Source organism: Dendropsophus ebraccatus, chromosome 5 (assembly GCF_027789765.1).
Source record: "Dendropsophus ebraccatus isolate aDenEbr1 chromosome 5, aDenEbr1.pat, whole genome shotgun sequence".
NCBI lineage: Eukaryota > Metazoa > Chordata > Amphibia > Anura > Hylidae > Dendropsophus > Dendropsophus ebraccatus.
The window spans coordinates 16,381,907-16,401,910 of NC_091458.1; the positions used below are offsets into that span (position 1 = coordinate 16,381,907).

The 20,004-nt window shown below is 42.6% G+C and overlaps 2 protein-coding genes across 3 annotated transcripts in view; both read right to left on the reverse strand.

Annotated features, from left to right (window-relative positions):
- Positions 1 to 11,019, reverse strand: part of FAM168A (family with sequence similarity 168 member A) — a 41,168-nt gene extending 30,149 nt beyond the window's left edge. The window contains exon 1 of the mRNA XM_069969578.1: positions 10,872 to 11,019. The gene's annotated coding sequence lies outside the window, so the exon portion shown is untranslated. The remainder of the gene's footprint in view (positions 1 to 10,871) is intronic.
- Positions 1 to 20,004, reverse strand: part of RAB6A (RAB6A, member RAS oncogene family) — a 177,519-nt gene that overhangs the window by 31,626 nt on the left and 125,889 nt on the right. The gene's annotated exons all lie outside the window — the stretch shown is intronic.

The following is a 20,004-nucleotide window of genomic DNA, read 5'->3' on the forward strand; positions in this document are numbered from 1 at the left end:
GAAAACTTGAATGATTAAGTAATGCAACAGGATGACTATTCATCATCCGGCACGAGGAGAGCAGCTTGTGTGCCGGGCACAGCTGGTCTCTTTATGCAGCCTAGGAATAGTCAGACATGCTGAGCTTAGTAACATATAACAAGACAGATGGGAGGAGAAGCAGCATTCTGCACTCAGGGAGGGATATACGGCAGTAAGTATGATTTAAAGGGACGAAAAGCTTAATGTCTGGAATTTGAAGAACACCTAATATTCTCATAGACAGAAATGTCCCGATTCTCTTTTGTTCAAGCCTCCATTGTGTTTTTTGACTTTTATTTTGGCCATTTTGTATTTTTTTCTAGGCTTGTTTTCATTTTCTAAGCATATTGCTGTGAGTTTCCTATCCTGACACACTATCATCAACCTTGGCCTACCTGTATGTTTTCCTTTATGACCTTCCTACGTCTTCTATAGTATTTACACTGCAACTGCTGACTGGGAACAACCAACATCTTCTGCCCCACTCTAGAAGAATTTTCAAAACTGCAAGATGGAAATCCAGCACAAACGGCTGACAGCTCTCTTAGGAGAATGGTCCAGATTGGCCAAAGGTTGTAGAGTAGAAACTGGTGTAAACTGCCCACAGCAACCAATCACAGCTCAGGAATTGCTATAGAATACTATAGTATTCTAACTCGCCACAGTAGTCTGGTATGACCCTGTCCTAGGAGACCTCAGAGTCTCATACTAGACTTTATGGGATTTAGAACACTTGGAAAGCGAACAGATTTCTATTAAGACAAAGTCTGTTAGACGGTCCGAGGCGTTCAGTACACAAACGCTGATCATGCGGCTTGGTAATTGTTTGGCCAGGGATGCATAAACAATTGCTAGATTGGCCAATGAATGGCTGTGTACAAGGCCCTTAAAGGGGTTGTCCGGGATTTTTCAATAAACTAGCATTGCATTGACCTCTGTGGATGTTGCATATTCTACATACACTTCTATTTTTTATTTACAGCGCTTACTGTGTTCTCAGGCTCAGTCACATGACCACTCTTGCTGAGGTAACAGAATCCTGGCTCATTGAGACCCCGCCCACCAGTAGGATGGCTACTGTAGTGTATATGTAATCCAGGACTACAACTCCTATCATGTACATGTGTGCTGGGGTTTGTAGTCCTACAAAGAGTGAAAAAACTAGTTGATTTGATAATATAATTAATTGTCAGCCACTGAGCCACCATGCTGCTCAAAGGGCACTTGTAGTAATACAGATATTTCCTGCCTATAGGTAGAGTGGGTGGAGCTAGATTCAGAGAGGAGGGGGTTGAGCTACAGACTGGCAGAGCTGTGATGTCACTGCTGACCCCTGTGACCTGGAAGTCCTTTATGTAAACAAACACAAAAAGCAGCATTAGAGGATGCCCAGGGACACAGAGGCGAAAAAAGGTGAGAGAAAACCACTAAGGGAAAGGGACAGATTATAAATTATTCACATTTCCAATAAGAAAAAAAAATGTTGGACAACCTCTTTAAAGTAAATGTATCATAAGGTACACTTTTTTAATTTTTATTTTATACACATTATGCGGTCAGCACCGGTGTGGGGATCTTGGTGGCAAGGCCCATATTTCAAAAAGCTGCCCGGTTCGTGCGCTCTGTGCCCATCTCCATGCTCTGCAAGTGTACACTCGCATTAAAATGGGTACACTGGAGGAAAATAAATGTTTAAACAAATGTCAAACAGTTAAAAAGATTTGTAAATGACTTCTATTTAGAAGTCTTAAGTCTTCCAGTACTTATCAGATGCTGTATGTCCTGCAAGAAGTGTTGTGTTCTTTCCAGTCTGATGCAGTGCTCTGTGCTGCCACCTCTGTCCATGTCAGGAACTGTCAGTTGGTTAAAATGAAAGGGCTTTCTACCTAGTTCCCACTATAAGTGGGAAGATGTCAGAGAGACAAGTTATTTAGATATGAAGTTATCAACCTTAAACTATGTTCCTACTATGTGTCGATAAGTAACAGCCTGCAGTGTAAAGTATGGCAGTTTTTAGTCAGGTTGCCAATCCAGAATCCCATTTGTATGTGTAAATACACTTTCTCCTCTTGTCTCTACCTACTTGTGCTTGCTGGAGCCTCCTCCTTCCATTGTCTGAATAAACATTACACAGATCTGAAAGGCTAAACAGTCCATTAAACCTTCAGTGCTGTATATAAAGGAACAATGGCACCTACAGCATACAGACACCACATCCAGAGGAAGGAGAGAAAAAAAAAAAAAAGGGGGGATAGAGCATTGTAAATCAGCTCCAGACACTGGGCTGCAACCCTTGATCCTATGCCTGGAGAGCACTCAACCTCCGCATCGATTAATGTGCGCTGTCCTCCGCCCGCACCTGCAGTCATGTACACTATGCTAAGATAGAAAGGGAGAGAACGGCCGGCTGCTTGAAAATACTTGTTCTTTTTTACTAAAATATACCCAAAGTATAGAGACTTTACAACAGGTACAAGTTTAAAAAAAAAAAAAAAAAGTAACTTAACAAGTTTGTTCTTATGGAGTCGTATGCGTTTCCACGGTAACAGACAACAAACTCTGTAGTCAGAACCTACAGAGAGGCCATCTGTCGTCCTAATGCATCAAATGTATATGTGAGCATGGCCGTAAGATCAGACTACACAGGGTCTGTAGTCTGTTACCACGGAGACACAAATTTACCAAAGATTCTTGCTTAGGATTGGGAAGTAGTACATATTTTCTTCTCAGTCAGATTTATCATGGTAAGAGACTCAGTTACCAGTAGATGCTTGATAGATTTATAAAGGCTTTTTCTATAGCCACAACGCATGCTGCGTTATTTGTCATGTGAATAGGTCATTCTACGGTTAATCCGGTGTCTACTGGTGAGTGTCGGGTCCAATGCCTTTCATGTGTGGGATCTCTCTACCTGCATGATTTTTTTAGGTCTTCCGACCCTGTGCAACAATGTCCAGATCGCGGCAGCACAGGGGTTGACAAAGATCACCAACTATTTTCCAACCAGAGGCAACTCCAGTGGAAAAAGAAAAAATACTATAGAGGGGTCAGAGGGGGAAAACGATATAGGGGAAATAGAAATAGCTCCCCAACAAAAAAAGAACAAGGTGAAGCAGTAAAGATATTTAATCTGTCTGATCATATTCTTAATAAGAATGAAGTCTCACTCTTAGCTAAAGGGTTGTCCTTTTGCCCTGTTCAATTGTCAAATGATTTTGAACTATTTTTAGACCTAAACAAATATACTAGAAAACTCACTCTATTACGTCATTTTGAAATAGAAAATAACAAAAAGGTGAACAATGAGCCAATCAGTTGTGTGATACACACGACTGAAGACTCTTTCGTACACTTGAATGTGAGACCACAGTCTAACTTCTATCCACATCACCATAAAGGGGGTTTTATACAAACTTTCTATGCCTCCATGCTTGAGGATTTTGAAAAGATCACGAAAAACAAACAAATTAGCAAACATAATTTGGACCGAGAGGAACGCCAAGCTATGAAACATCTCCGTGATAATACTGACCTAGTAATTAGATCAGCTGATAAAGGTGGCGGTATTGTCATTCAAAACTTTGACGATTACCACCAAGAGGCACTCCGGGTCTTATCAGACACAACTTACTATGAAGTCCTCGACAAAGACCCCTCGGTCATATACCTCAATGATTATACAGTATTAATAGAGGAGGCAACAAAACAAGGGATCTTAAATAAAAGAGAGAAAAGATTCCTCCAGATGGATTCTCCAAATATGGCATTCTACTATCATTTGCCTAAAATCCATAAAAATGAAGTAAACCCACCTGGCAGACCAATAATATCGGGGATAGGGTCTCTTACTAGCCAATTGTCACATTTCATAGATCTGCACCTTCAAGGGATTGTGACTAAATTACCATCATACCTCAAAGATTCCAGCTCTCTGTTACGAGATCTCTATGACATTGTCTGGAACCCCGACTATCTCCTGATATCATTGGATGTGACAGCCCTGTATTCTAATATCGAACACACTTTGGGGCTGCACACGGTAGCAGAAGCATTAATCAATGAGGGTAAATATGACCCAAAACAAATAGAATTTTTGACGAAGGGGTTAGAGTTCATACTAACCCACAACATTTTCACTTACTCAGGAGCCATTTACCATCAGACGCGAGGGACCGCTATGGGGACTCGGGCCGCGCCCAGTTATGCCAACATTTTTATGGGCGGGTTCGAGTCCCTATATGTCTATGCGTCACATTGGTACTCCAATCATGTAATTTATTACAAGAGGTACATCGACGACCTCTTTGTAATTTGGAAGGGGGATAGACAATCCGCTGAATCTTTTGTGAAACATCTTAATTCAAACGAGTGGGGTTTACAATTCACAGCCCATATAGACCACAAAAAAATGATATTTCTCGACATCGAAGTTGAAATCGAGGAGGGGATTATCACAACTAGCACGCATTTTAAAAAAGTGGACACGAACAGCTATCTGGACTATCACAGCGCCCACTATAAGAAATGGATCCGTAATATTCCCTTCAATCAGTATAGGCGGATCCGAAAAAATTGTAGTTCCACTATGGTTTTCAAAAAACAAGCCAAAATATTGGAGAGTAGGTTCAGACAGAAGGGTTATCCTAAATCCCTTTTGTCTGCGGCCTACAAATCCAATTTGGAGGAATCACAAAAAGATATACTGCTTCCAAAAGGAAATAAGACTGGTGAAAAGAAAGTCAGTAAGAAGGTTGATACCTACAAGTCCAACTTTATAACCGGCTTTAATGCTCATAACAAGGAAATCAGGGAAGCGCTAGAGCGGAACTGGAAAATCCTGTTAAAAGATCCCGTTCTAAAAACCACCATCCCCAAAAAACCCAAAGTTACATTTAGGAGGGGAAAAACACTAAAAAGTATTCTGGCTCCCAGTAGAGTTAAGGAGAAAGAAATTGTACAGTGGGAAGACAAAAAAGGTGGGCGAGCTAAGGTGTCCAAATGTAATAACAGAGGGTGTTTGTGTTGTGTCAGCATAAAAGATCAGATATGCCAGTTTAAGTCCAACAGTACCGGAGAGACTTTCAGCGTCTGTTCGGATCTGTCTTGTGGTTCCAACTTTGTGATCTATCTCCTCGAGTGTCGGTGTGGACTCCAATATGTTGGGAGGACCTCACAGACACTGAGGAAGAGACTTACTGGTCACCGTTTCAATACAAATTCGTGTTTTTTGAAACACAGTGTTTCCAGGCATCTTTGCGAAGTGCACCAAGGAGACTTCAGCAACATTACGATAATGCCTATAGAACAGATCCAACTTAAAGATAAGAATAGATACAAATCCCTTAATAGGCGCGAAGCATACTGGATTTTTAAACTCAAAACTTTAGTACCCGATGGTCTAAACGAAGCAATAGAATTGGGGATTTAGGATAATGATCACAATTCTACTATTATATTGAGAAATTTTAATTATCATTATTATTGGTTTTTAGTTTTATTAATGTCATAATAGATTTTAAAATGTGGTTGTCGCAATGTCGTATAGGGTTCATTATCATAACTAGTTATTGCATTGCATTTTTAGTAAGTTATTTATTAACATCGGTTTAGAGCAGTATGTGTCCGACTGATGCCTCACTAGCCTTGTTTTATTCTGTTGTTGCTCCGTTGGATGTCTCTCCAGGACTCGATCCGGCGAGTTGCGGGCAGTCCACCCCGGACACCATCGGGTGGCGGCGATTGGCGCAGTCCACAGGGTGAGACGGCTCTGAGTGTGATCGGGCTAAGAGAAGGGTAAATGGATAGAGTCCGGCACACTAGGAGTCAATCACCCTGTGACGCGTCCTCCGACGTCAGCGGATGTGACGTCGCGGCGTGTAGCGGTTTGCTGCATTCACCGGCGTCTAGTGTGGAATTAGAGACACTGCGGACTATGTAAGTGTTTCATGTTGTTTTATACATTCTTATACCTTTTTATACATTTGGAAAGAAGTGCATGTGATTGTGTATACCCTCACAGGTGGATGGCGGGAGGGAGTGAAATCGGACTCCCTCCCCGCCCCCCTTTTTGGAGGTGTGGACTATGATAAATCATTAGTATAAAAGAGATCATGGTGGATACATACGATAGGAGCTTGATAAAGGCGACAGAACGCCGCCGAAACGCGTTGCTCATAATAAAGAAACATTATACAAGATTTGGAGATCGATCTTTATGTCCAGCGCCAAGGCCATTTCCAGCCAGTTTGTTTTTTTAGTCTTTCTCCCTACCTGCATGATGTGGAATTCGAGAAGACACAAGAAAACCCTGAAGAAACCCACACAAACATGGGGAGAATATGCAAAAAGAAGTCCTAACATTACAAATGCGATGCTGCCACTTGCCAAAGGGGGCGTCCTGACTCTATAGAATTTCAGTAAATTTATTATATCACCTGACACAATGCAAGAGATCAATCATATCAGTAGCAGAGAGGACAACAGGATGGTTAGAGGTCTATAAAGAATAGCACTAAGCTCAACATATCCAACAGAAAGGAAGGAAGGACCATAACACTTGCAACAAAAAATTTAAAATTACACTCCAACAAGGAACACGTACAACACATTTTGAAAGTCTTCAGAACACCTATGTACATGAAAATTACTATAATACTGCCTCCTATATACCAGAATATAACTACTATAATACTGCTATAATATACAAGAATATAACTACTATAATACTGCCCCTATATACAGGAATATAACTACTATAATACTACCCCTATATACAAGGATATAACTACTATAATACTGCTTCTATATACAGGAATATAACTACTATAATACTGCTCCTATAAACAAGAATATAACTACTACTATAATACTGCTCCCACGTTTTGAGGGGATTGTGGTCGCTGACCGGCAGAGTGATGTTTTTTGGTTAGGGACTCATGTGTATCAGAAGACCTGCACGTGGTACATGAGGCAATATGGTTTAAATGTAGCTGAATAAGCTTTCGTGTCAGCCATGGGTGCGATGTGCAGCCATTTCTGTCTTTTTGGCTTGTGCATATAACTACTATAATACTGCTCCTATATACAAGAATATAACTACTATAATACTGCTCCTATATACAGGAATATAACTACTATAATACTGCTCCTATATACAGGAATTTAACTACTATAATACTGCTCCTATATACAGGAATATAACTACTATAATACTGCTCCTATATACAGGAATATAACTACTATAATACTGCTCCTATATACAGGAATTTAACTACTATAATACTGCCTATGAACATAACTTGAATGCCTCTTGCAGGTTTTCTTTGGAGGAGCAGTTTACCTGTAGTAATATAATAAGCCTCTATGAGATTTAGGAAAGTAACTACTGTTAGGGTACAAACACACACACCAGATACGCAGCAGATTTGGTGGTGCAGATCTGATACGGTGTTCAGTTATTTAGCTCTAATCTGCTGCGTATCGCAGCAGTAAATATGCTGAGTACACGGTGTGTGTGTTTGTACCCGAATACTATATCTATCTTGCTGAATACACTTTATAACTTTCTTGCAGGGAGGTAGATTTCCCTTTAAAATGGAGAGGAGTCGACTTCAAGGAGGGAGCTGAGGAAGTCTGCAATACACAGATGACAATTCCAAGAGACACAATGCGGCGCTGTATCCAGGCAACCGTCCGTAAACCAGACAGGGAAATCATACCGGGGTGAGGGCTGAAGGAAACTCGCAGACAGTCTCGATATAATAATGGCACGTTACAGCTTCCTAATGAGAATTGTGGACGATTAGACGGCACATGTGATGGTACATATAGGAGAGATTTATTGTCTATGGGTGGTGAAGAGAGATCCGACTGTTCCTAAGAAATAATTACCCATCAATAACACAATTACAAAAAATAAAAATAAAAAAAAACTTAAATATATATATCTGAAAAAGAAACATAATAAAATATAATATACCGTAGTATAAAAATTATTATATATATATATATATATATATAAAAACCAGTATATTGAATATTATATTATATATTATGTTTTTCTTTATATATATATTTTATTTTTCCAGGTTTGGTTTATTAAGGTAGGTGATCTGAGTGTATACATATATATGTATACATACACACACACCTCAAAAAGCCCTGCGAGTGTCACACCTATAGCATATCCCAACCCCTTCTTAGACCTGACCCCCTTAAAAGCACAGATGATGAACCTTAGGCCCTCCAGCTGTGGCAAAACTACAATTTCCATCAAGCCTGGACAACCAAAGCCAGGGCAACGTTATCCGAACCTGAGCGCTCGGTAATTGATTCCCCGCAGCTGCAGAAGTTGGATGCCCTCCTATGGCTGCCAGGAAACCACGGATACAGCCTATGGCCTATGGATGTATCCCTGTCTTCCAGAACTCCCTAGGGAGGTGTCCAATTTCTCCAGCCGACGGGATTAAATACTGAGCGCTCATGTTCGAATAACGTTGCCAAACCTGAACATTTTGACAGATCCACTTAACACTAGTTGTGGTGTTACATGTCAGCTGTAATACACAGCCAATACCTGAAGGGTAAGGAGCAGGCTCAGCTTCTTACTCCTTTCATGACATTATGTACATCAAATGCTGTGAATGGGATGACTAAGATTTTATTCCAGAATAGTTCAAGATAAACTTGACATGACAGTACTAACCCTAATATAATTACTTCTTTTGAATGGACAATAATGGGCATGTATTTGTTCCCTGACTGCTACAGTAATAGAAAGTAGTGTTGAAAGGGTAAAAGTGCTCTTAAAAGGAGAAGTTCGGCGAAAAGTTTTATTAAAGTATTGTATTGCGCCTCCCCCCCCCCCCCAAAAAAAAAAAAAAGTTATACAAATCCCCCCAATAGACACTTATTACAGGAAATGTGCTTATAAAGTGCTTTTTCCCTGCACTTACTACTGTATCAAGGTTGGCTGTGCACGCATATATGAGGAAATATAGCTTCAGCCGAGCATAAATAAGGAGTCTGAGGGTACTCTGCCCATCTCTATAGACCCCCATACATAGTAGACCTGTTTTGGCAAAGTACTATATCAATGGGATCAGCTGCCCATCTATTGGGTGTGGGGCCTCCTAACCCTCCAACAGATTGTATAGGGGAGAGGAGGATTGGGCATGCTGAATGTCTACTGCCTTATCCTACTGTTCTCTGGGAGATAACCAATTCTAGGAGACTCTGGCAGATGCTTAGCTCCTCTTTACATTTTGAACACATGGACACTTGGCTGAACTGAGAGTGTATAGGTAAGTAGAGGATCACAAAAGGAATATACTGACAACTATAATAAAAGGTGAACAAAAGGTTCTGCCATTGAAACGTAATATATTGGCTTGTTCTCTCTCTTGAAGTTACATGGTGAGGATAGTAAGGAGCCCCCTATACACCCCCAGACACTCCGCCAAACCACAATACAGACTTAGGGTAAAGTAATAAGAGACTAATACTAGTGTAGTTATGATCTTTACAACCTGTATCCTACAAGCAAGGAGTTAAGTGAGTCCTACACAACCACCTTATTCTGCTTATAACTTGTACATTTTTACAGAACGTTCCGGCACTTTACTATAATGAGCACAGGCCGTCCGTCTTAATACGAGCCGCAGGTCTGGAACCATTATCAGTGTCCCTAGCGCTTAGTGGATAACTAAGTGGAGAGTTATCCATCACCTGACACTGAAGAGGAGAGCGGCGCATAGTATATAGAGACAAAGCTGGCAGTAAGAGGAGATACGGGCGATACGGGGGAGATCTGCACCTGCTGATCAATACCAGAGTACGAGTCACGTTCAACTCTGCAGACCTAAGAATAGAAGGAGTTATATAAAGGGATAAAATTCTACGAGAGAGAGAAACCAGAGGGAAAAGGACTAAGGAAATACATCCGCCAAACCTATTTACTTCTATTGTTTTGCAGAGAGGGGGCCAGGTAGGGAACTACTGTGCATGGCCAGAAGTCCTATCCTCTTCTCTAGCAGTGAGAAGAGGCAGCCTGACAGGGAAGCGCAGCCAGGAGCGGTCCTATACATTGTTACTGCAGTGCAGAACTTGTCGCTTACACATAAATGTCTGTTAAATTTAAGCCAAATAGACAAGTGGGCGGTCCTACTCCAATCAGCTGCTGTATGTCCTGCACGAAGTGGTGTATCGTTTCCAGTCTGACACAGTGCTCTCTGCTGCCACCTCTGTCCATGTCAGGAACTGTCCAGAGCAGAAGTGTTTTCTATGCGGATTTGCTGCTGTTCCTGACAGTTCCTGACAGACAGAGGTGGCAGCAGAGAGCACCGTGTCAGACTGGAAAGAATACACCACTTCCTGCATGACATACAGCAGCTTATAAGTACTGAAAGACTGGAGATTTTTAAAAAGTAGTAAAATACAAAATCTGTACTACTTTCTGATAGCAGTTTACTTTTTTTGCTGGAGTACCCCTTTAAGCAGTGGTCAGGCTTGAACAGAAAGAAGGTCTATTTCAGGTCCATGAGGGCTCCTATAGGTATCATCACAACCTCCTCTCTTAATTTATATGACATCTCAGGTTGACAAACACAACACGTTCCATCAACCGTCCAGTAAAGATCTCTCATCCGTATACAATGTATGGCCGGCCGACCTCTCTATGCTCTTAACCCATTTCCGCTAAAATCATACCCTCCATATAGTGATGGCTGCCAAATATGACATCTAATCCATTTCTACTGCTAAATAAAGCCGCACTATATAACCCTCACATCAATAACACTAAACTTACAGAAACCATTCCACTTATATAAGAAAAACACAAGACCACTTACCTCTTCTACACAGATGAATAATCCCGGATCCTGCTCAGATCTGAAGGCAGCGGATTCACACAGAACCAACAATAAAATGAGAGGATAATAAAAGTGGATCAAATCGCTGTCATCTTAGTAAGTAGTTCAAGAATTAGTCCAAGAGTACAATTCCTGTAAGAAAGAATACAGCAATAATCAAAACTACAGCACATAATACATTACACAGGGTAGCTATAGAACTTCAAAATCCGATAAGTAGAAGCAGGGGCGTAGCTAGGGGTTCAGCCTAGGGGGGGCGAGTGAGTCTCAGTGGGCCCCCCACCGATTACAGTATGTTACCCATAGGGAACCTCAGCACATGACAATGCTTTCTGAATAATATAGGGTATTACCTACCACATTATTCATAGTGAACAGGGACTGAGAACAGTGGAAAAGACTTTTTACATCTCACATATATAACCATGTAAAAAATAAAGGGGTTATCCAGCATTGCTAAAACATAGCTGTATTTTTTTCCAGAAACGGCGTCACTCACCTCCAAAGCTTGGATGTGGTAGTGCAGCTCAGTTCCACTAAGAGATTACAACCAAGTTGTGATACCACACACAACATAGGGGAAGCTATGGTGCTGTTTCTGTTTTCTATCTAGCCATCCATCCATTCTTCTATCTCTTTTTTTTATATCTATCTGTCTAATATCTATTGGGCAGCATAAGGACTACACCATAGCTGATGGGCAATGACCAAATTAGCAACACCCAAAGGGGATACCCGCAGTACAAAGTAGTAGAGTAAATGTATAGTACAATTCTGGGTAATAATAAATAGTCCCATGCAGTTCAAGGCAACTATTTAACTAAAAGGAATAATTACTTTATAAATCCATAGAAACAATACATGAAAAATGTAGGAGAAATCAGCACCACTAATCCTGGTGTACAGGGTATATGAGAGCAGCCAATTGATGCCTCCATGTAGTATTTAGACCCAATTTTAACCCTCATATAGTTTGCAGGGTCCCACTATGCTCTCATATTGTAAAAAGCCCACCATCTATACCCTAACATTGTAGATTATCCCCCTTGTTCCTCCATATAGAAGATAGACCCTCCCTGTACTTCCCCATATAGTATTGAGGTCCCTCTGTAGTTAGGCCATCTGTGCCCCAATATAGTTATTATTTTCCTCTGTTTCCATGTAGTACTAGTTAGGGCCCTCTGTGCCCTCATATAGAAGTTAGCTACCCCTCTGTCCATCTATCTAGTATTTAGACCTCCATGTAGTATCCTCCATGTAGGCATCCCCTCCAGCACCATCTCATCTAGGTAATCCCCCTGGTATGTATTCCCCATGTGGCCACCCCCTTTCCCAGCAGTAATCTACCTGGTAATGCTCCTGGTGGTTAGACACCACCACCACCACTGTAAGTAGACTGTACTGTTCCTCCAAATTAGGTATACCCTTTTAAGTTAGCCAGGACATCCCATACCCCAACCCCCATATATGAAATCCTTCCTAGGAGTTAGCCCCACCCACCCACATAGGTCTCCACCTCTATAACTAAGGGGAAAAAAGCCATACTTACCTGCTGTGCGGTTGCAGTACTGTAGTCTTCTGATGTCAACTCTCTCCCTGCTCTGTGAGCACACAAATGACATCATCTATGTCCCACAGCTGTAAGGGAGGGAACAGCCTCTTGTGGCCACAACAGTTATTGGCAGGGAGGAGAGCCAATGCTCTCCTCTCCTTGTCAATCACCCTGCTGCATTCAACAGTATCTTCTCCTCACATACAAGCGCATACAGCTAAATAGTCAGACACAACATTCGGTAGCCGTGTGGGCCTCCCAGGAACACTAAGTGACCAATAAACATTTGTTAAGTCTGTCTGCAAAAGCAATAGCTTTTGTGGTCAGCATTAACTGGCGAAATCTTCAGTGGGCCCCCTGCCTGTGTGGGCCCGGGAGCATCCGCCCCCTCTGCCCCCCCCAAATTACGCTACTGAGTAGAAGACAACACTATAATACTGTCTCTATATACAAGAATATAACTACTATAATACTGTCCCCTATTTACAATATAACTACTATAAAACTGCCCCTATATACAGGAATATAACTACTATAATGCGGTTCAGGGAAGAAACAGAGTGCTGCACCTCACACCTATGGCTGATACTAGTGCCGCTAGGCTAAATAAAAAACACATCAGAATTTTGTGTATGAATTGATCAAGCCATACTGCCCCATGTACCATCGTGCCGGTATCTGATACACATGGGTCCCTACACTAAGTCCACACCGTGCCAGTCAGTGGCCACCAACCCCGCAGGCACGCACAGTCAGGGAACGGGGGCCATGGGACGGCCCTGCGACCCCCATGCCACAGGACCAGACCCAAAAACACCACACCAGAACCCGGCCAGCACCGCCGGCGGAGAAGGTCGCCCCCAAACAGCACAAGTCTGGATGAGGTATTGCACTCACCATAGCTGCTACAGACAGAATGGGAAAAGACAGGAGGGATTAAAACCATGTGCACTCAGGTGTCTCCTGCTAATTGCGGTCATGTGGGTCTCACCAGGAGGAGTGCAAAACACGGAGAAAAGAGAGAAACAAAATGCGGTTCAGGGAAGAAACAGAGTGCTGCACCTCACACCTATGGCTGATACTAGTGCCGCTAGGCTAAATAAAAAAACACATCAGAATTTTAGTGTAGGGACCCATGTGTATCAGATACCGGCACGAGGTACATGGGGCAGTGTGGCTTGATCAATTCATACACAAAATTCTGATGTGTTTTTTATTTAGCCTAGGGGCACTAGTATCAGCCATAGGTGTGAGGTGCAGCACTCTTTTTCTTCCTTGAGCCGCATAACTACTATAATACTGCTCCTATATACAGGAATATAACTACTATAATACTGCTCCCTATATACAAGAATATAACTACTATAATACTGCTCCTATATACAAGAATATAACTACTATAATACTGCTCCCTATATACAGGAATATAACTACTATAATACTGCTCCTATATACAGGAATATAACTACTATAAGCGGCATTAGTATCAGCCATAGATGGGATGTGCAGCCGTTCCATTCTCTCCAGTTCGTGTCTCACAGTTCTCCTTCTCTGAACAGCTAGCACTCCTTTATAAGACCCACATGACCAAAATTAGGAGGATATGCCTGTGCTCACATGTCTGGACCCTATGTCTTTCCCATTCTGTGAGAGCAGCAATGGTAAGTGTAATACCATATCCATACTTGTGTCGTTTGGGGGCAGCCTTCCCCGCCGGTGGTGCTGGCTGGGTTTTGGTGGGGCTTTTTGGGTCTGGTCCTGTGACATTGGGGTTGCAGGGCCGTTCCATGGCCTCCCTTCCCTGTACGTGCACGCTTTGCGGGGTTGGCGGTCGCTGACCGACACGGTGTGGAGTTAGCGTAGGGACCCGTGTGGACCAGAGGACCTGCGCGGTGGTACACGGGGCAATATGGCTTGATCAATTCATATACAGACACTCTGGTGTTGATTTTTAATATAGGCCTAGCGGCATTAGTATCGGCCATAGATGGGATGTGCAGCCGTTCCATTCTCTCCAGTTCATAACTACTATAATACTGCTCCTATATACAGGAATATAACTACTATAATACTGCTCCAATATAACTACTATAATACTGCTCTTATATACAGGAATATAACTACTATAATACTGCTCCTATATACAGGAATATAACTACTATAATACTGCCCCTATATACAAGAATATAACTACTATAATACTGCTCCTATATACAAGAATATAACTACTATAATACTGCTCCTATATACAGGAATAGAACTACTATAATACTGCTCCTATATACAGGAATATAACTACTATAATACTGCCCCTATATACAAGAATATAACTACTATAATACTGCTCCTATATACAGGAATATAACTACTATAATACTGCACACGGGCAGTTGCACAGCTCATCATGTATATTTTGTCAACCAAGGTTTTCGACTTATTGGAGGTTAAAATGCAGGATGTAGAGTCACCCATCACCACTGGACTGTAGTAAGCGATTACATGTCTGTCTGCTGCGGTCCATCTGGTGTGATGTCCGGCACACAGACCAGCTGTCACTATAGAGAGCAGCTTATGACCTGGTGCAGTGCGACACCTGCCTTACTAGAAACACTTTCTCTTGACAAGTATATAAAAAGGTATGAACGTCAAGCGATTGATATTTGGAATACCCGCGTATCGCCATGTTTTCGTGTCATGGGTGAAAGTTGCCATGTCGCTGTAGTCCAATAGAGGGGAGTCCTCTACCATGTCAAGGGGTATTCCTATTCAATGCAGGGCCCTGTTCATCTTTCCTCAAAATGTAAAAAAAATTGGTTAAAGCTGTTTTATTGTGGTCCAACCAGGAAAGCAGATGAGGGCGTGCTGCAGTCAGTGAAACCGGAACGCGCCAGACCTCTGCTTGCTGCCAGCGTACCCATCTGTTAATGGATTTTATAAGGAGCTGGATTGGTGTCGGCTTCCAGAAGCTGAGCAGAATATATCGCCACCTCCCTTAATGTACCGCACACAAGGCCGTCGCCTTCGCCTCCACACCGAGGGATCAGCTTCTCCTTAGAACATCAGATGCTCAAACCAAGAAAGCAAAAAGCTACTTCTTAAGAAGAGGCGCAGTTAGGAGGAGAGAAGAAAAATTCCAGAATTGTATCTGCATGAAACGCGCCGCTCCTGTCTGATGGAAAATAAGCGCTGCAGGAAAAATAAGAGACAAGACCGCATCCTTGCAAGGGTGGACATAACCAGTAAGGCCTAATTCACACATCCGTGCAATTGCGGGCAGAACAGGAAATAAATGTTTTCCTATGGCCCCGTTCACATGTCCGTACGTGTATACGGGGCCACAATCCGTGCCGCAACAAAAAAAAACAGACATGTTGTAATGCAGACCGTTTTCTTGCGGCACGGATTGCTAGGGTAATGATATGTGAACGTAGTGCTCCATGAAGCACGGAGCACTACGGATGCACGGATGTTTGGTAGTGCGGTCCGCGGCCACGGACTGCACTACGGGTGTGTGAATGTGGCCTAAGGGCAAAGCTGGAGGTCCAGCTAATGGCTATTGGGGGGGGATCTCCTGATTAAACCCTGATGGCAAATGTTGTAGCAGACTTACCTTCCTGATCAGAAGAGAGCTGTGCAATATCCCTTCCCAGTAAAAAGACATGCGTGGTCATTCAGTTACAGCTGCACAGTCCTCTCTACTTCCTTCCTGCTCTCATTCCTGATGATAAAAGGAACTGTGTGTGTGTGGTCACACAGTTACAGCTGCACAGTCCTCTCTATCCCCTCCCTGTACTCATCTCTACAATGCGAGAGCAACAGTAGAGGCTGAGACTGTTGCAAAGCAATAGGAAAGAGGGGGGAAAAGAAAGGAGGCCATGTGCAATATGACAGCATCAGTCATAAGTGGCTCTGATGTCTCGATGTAGAGATGACTTCTGCAGAGGACACGACATGTAGTCACCCCCGGCTGGAGGACGAGTCTATTACTAAGATTCATTTTCTGAAGGACTTTCTTCTCTGTAATATGAGTTAATACCAAGTGTCTGACCTTTACAGATTCTTCTAATGGTTCCCTGACATTTAAATACTCCAGAAACATCAAATAGAAAATAAAAAAAGTAAGAAAAAGCTGAATTATAACAGGAGTCCTCCAGAGCAGAACTTTAGAACCTAGTACTGGATACAAGTCCTAGAGAAGATCATAATCCAAAACCCATAGATACCTGTAAGACCAGGCAGAGCATTTCAAGAGCCCTGCACCTGATTGGTAAAGAGAACTGTGTGGCTGTAAAGCTACTCTATAAGAGATGAGTACAGGGAGGGGACAGAGAAGACAGTGCAGCTGTGTATGGCCCATAGTTATCCATGATCATAGAGATGAGTGCAGGGAGGGGTTAGAGAGAACTGTGTGGGCCATACAGTTACAGCTGCACAGTCTTCTCTATCCCCTCCCTGCACTCATCTCTATGATCAAAGAAAGAATAGCAGAAACATGAAGTGGAACTATAAGTATTCAACCTGTTAGAACTAGGACAAGGCTGGAGTTTAGGTAGGTAAACACTGCACCCTAAGTGTAAGGTAATAACCCTTAAAAGAGAAGTCCGGTAAAAATTTATATTTAAGTATTGTATTGCCCCCCCAAAAGTTAAACAAATCACTAATATACACTTATTACGGGAAATGCTTATAATGTGCTTTTTTCCCTGCACTTACTACTGCATCACTGTCACTTCCTGGATAACACGGTGATGTCACTTCCTGGATAACACGGTGATGTCACTTCCTGGATAACACGGTGATGTCACTTCCTGGATAACATGGTGATGTCACTTCCTGGATAACATGGTGATGTCACTTCCTGGATAACATGGTGATGTCACTTCCTGGATAACATGGTGATGTCACTTTCTGGATAACATGGTGATGTCACGACCCGACTCCCAGAGCTGTGCGGGCTGTGGCTGCTGGAGAGGATGATGGCAGAGGGACACAGGGCACTGGAGGGACACTGAGCATCCCTCTGCCATCATCCTCTCCAGCAGCCACAGCCCGCACAGTTCTGGGAGTCGGGTTGTGACATCACCAGGTTATCCAGAAAGTGAAGCCTATATGCAGTAGTAAGTGCAGGGAAAAAAAAGCACTTTATAAGCATTTCCATAATAAGTGTATATTGATAATTGGTATAACTTTTAAGGGGCAATACAATACTTTAATAATATTTACCGGACTTCCCCTTTAAAGTGCCACTCCATTTACCCTCTATGGGAGCTCTGAACATTGCTGGGCACTAAACTCTGCAAAGTTTGAGTGTCCCATAGAGAGTCAATAACTTCCAGGGATAACCTAGTCTTGGGATTTTCCCTTTAAGACATACGTCAGTACTTTGCAGTAACCTTCCTCCATAGAGATTTTCTAGGTATAGAGAATTCTTGCAGTAACACAACCATGTATATTTGATAGATGCAACCAAGGCTTTATAAGGAAGCATCTTTACACCAGGTTCCGCCACCCACACTCAGAAACCCCCAGGCCACATATGCATAATGGATAATGTCTCATGCAGAGTGATGTCAGAGGACAGCGGCAACTAATAGCTCTGGTGCAGGCCATGCTATACCCATATGCATACCTTCTCTAGGAGACTATGCAAGATACTACAAGATATGTAGTAAGTATATAAAAATTTAATTAGAATGCATACTTTGGACAATTCTTAAAAGTAGTAATTCACAAAAAAAATTCTTAAGTCAACTGGTGCCAGAGATTTGTAATTTACTTTTATTTCAAAATCTCCAGTCTTCCAGTACTTAACAGCTGCTGTATGTCCTGCAGGAAGTGGTGTATTCAATTTAGTCCGAAAAGCAGGAGAGGTTTTCTATGGGGATTTGCTCCTGCTCTGGACAGTTCCTGACATGGACAGAGGTGGCAGCAGAGATCCCTGTGTCAGGCTGGAAAGAATTTACCACTGCAGGACATATAGCAACTGATAAGTACTGGAAGACTGGAGATTTTTTTAATAGAGTACAATTACAAATCTCTGGCACCTCCTGGCCCCAGACGATTTGAAAAAACATTTTAAAAAAGTACATCTTTAACACTGCAGGCTGCATCCAGACATGGTCAATGTTACTAAGTGACTTGTTATCCCCCATATCATCTCACTACTATGTGTAATAGATAAAAAAATAAATAAAAAATCCTCAACTCCAGATCATACCCTGTAAAATAGCAGATGCCCTTCATCCGGGGCGATCGGGGTCAATGCAGCATCCATTGTGCTGGCTTAGCACCTGCAAACATTTCCCTGATGACACAAGCAAATATATGAAACAAAACGGAGGCTGCCGGCCGTGCACAGCTCACACATAATGTATGCATCGATCAATGGAGCATTATACAGGCCAGGAGCTGAGCCCAGCAATGCTGAATGTAGGCCGAGAGCAGCCACTCGTTATAGGACTACAGTGCCCAGCATGTTGCTTTCACGCCCCCTCCCAACAGGTCTCAAATCCAGACATTTCCCATTAAAAAAGGGCAATGTCAGGGACCGTAATGAATGGATGCATAGAACGTGCAGGGATTCAGATAGAAAGGCTCTCTGCATCTTCCATACGCCAACCACACAGGCCGATCCTGGCACTCTGCATACGCTCCGGGAGATGGGATTAATACGCAATTTGTCCACACACAAAACACAGCCAAAGTGAGTGAGATCCAGGATGCACGAGAATTACATCAAGTGTCTAAATAACTCCCGACAATGTACATCACAGTACACATTGCAGAACAACAACATCCCTGTAATCTGGCATCCAATAATCCAGCGCCATCCTACATGATCATCCAAATATATACATTACTTATCCCGTACTGTTCCTGAGTTACATCCAGTATTATACTTCAGTGCTGCAATCGCCATTCTGCTGGTGTGGAACTGTGTACGTACATTACTGATCCTGTGCTGATCCCAAGTTATATCCTACATCAAGTCCAGAATTTTACCTCTAGTAGTTCTTCTGGATCTACATTGTAAGGGCCCTATTACACGGGATGATTACCATGCGGAAAATAGTTCTATTGTTCAAATTTAAAGGGGTAGTGCGGCGCTAAGAAATTATACACAGAATAACACACATTACAAAGTTATACAACTTTGTAATGCATGTTATGTCTGTGAATCGCCCCCTTCCCTGTGTCCCCGGAAGTGTGGTGCATTATACATACCTGTCACGTGCCAAGCCCCTGATCTTCTGTGCCACGACGTAATCTACGGCGTCATCAGCCGCTATTGGCTGAGCACAGTTATGCTCAGCCAATCGCTGCTGAGCATCTGATGACGCGGCAGAGGGCGGCCGGCACTTGGGACGATCGGAGAGCTTCGGCCGGCCGAAGATGACGTTGTGGCACAAGACGGGCGCGACACGGATCAGGTAATGTATAATGCACCAACACTTCCAGGTACACGTGCGGGGGTGGGGGGACACGGGGAAGGGGCCGATTCACAGACATAACATACATTACAAAGTTGTATAACTTTGTAATGTGTGTTATTCTGTGAAT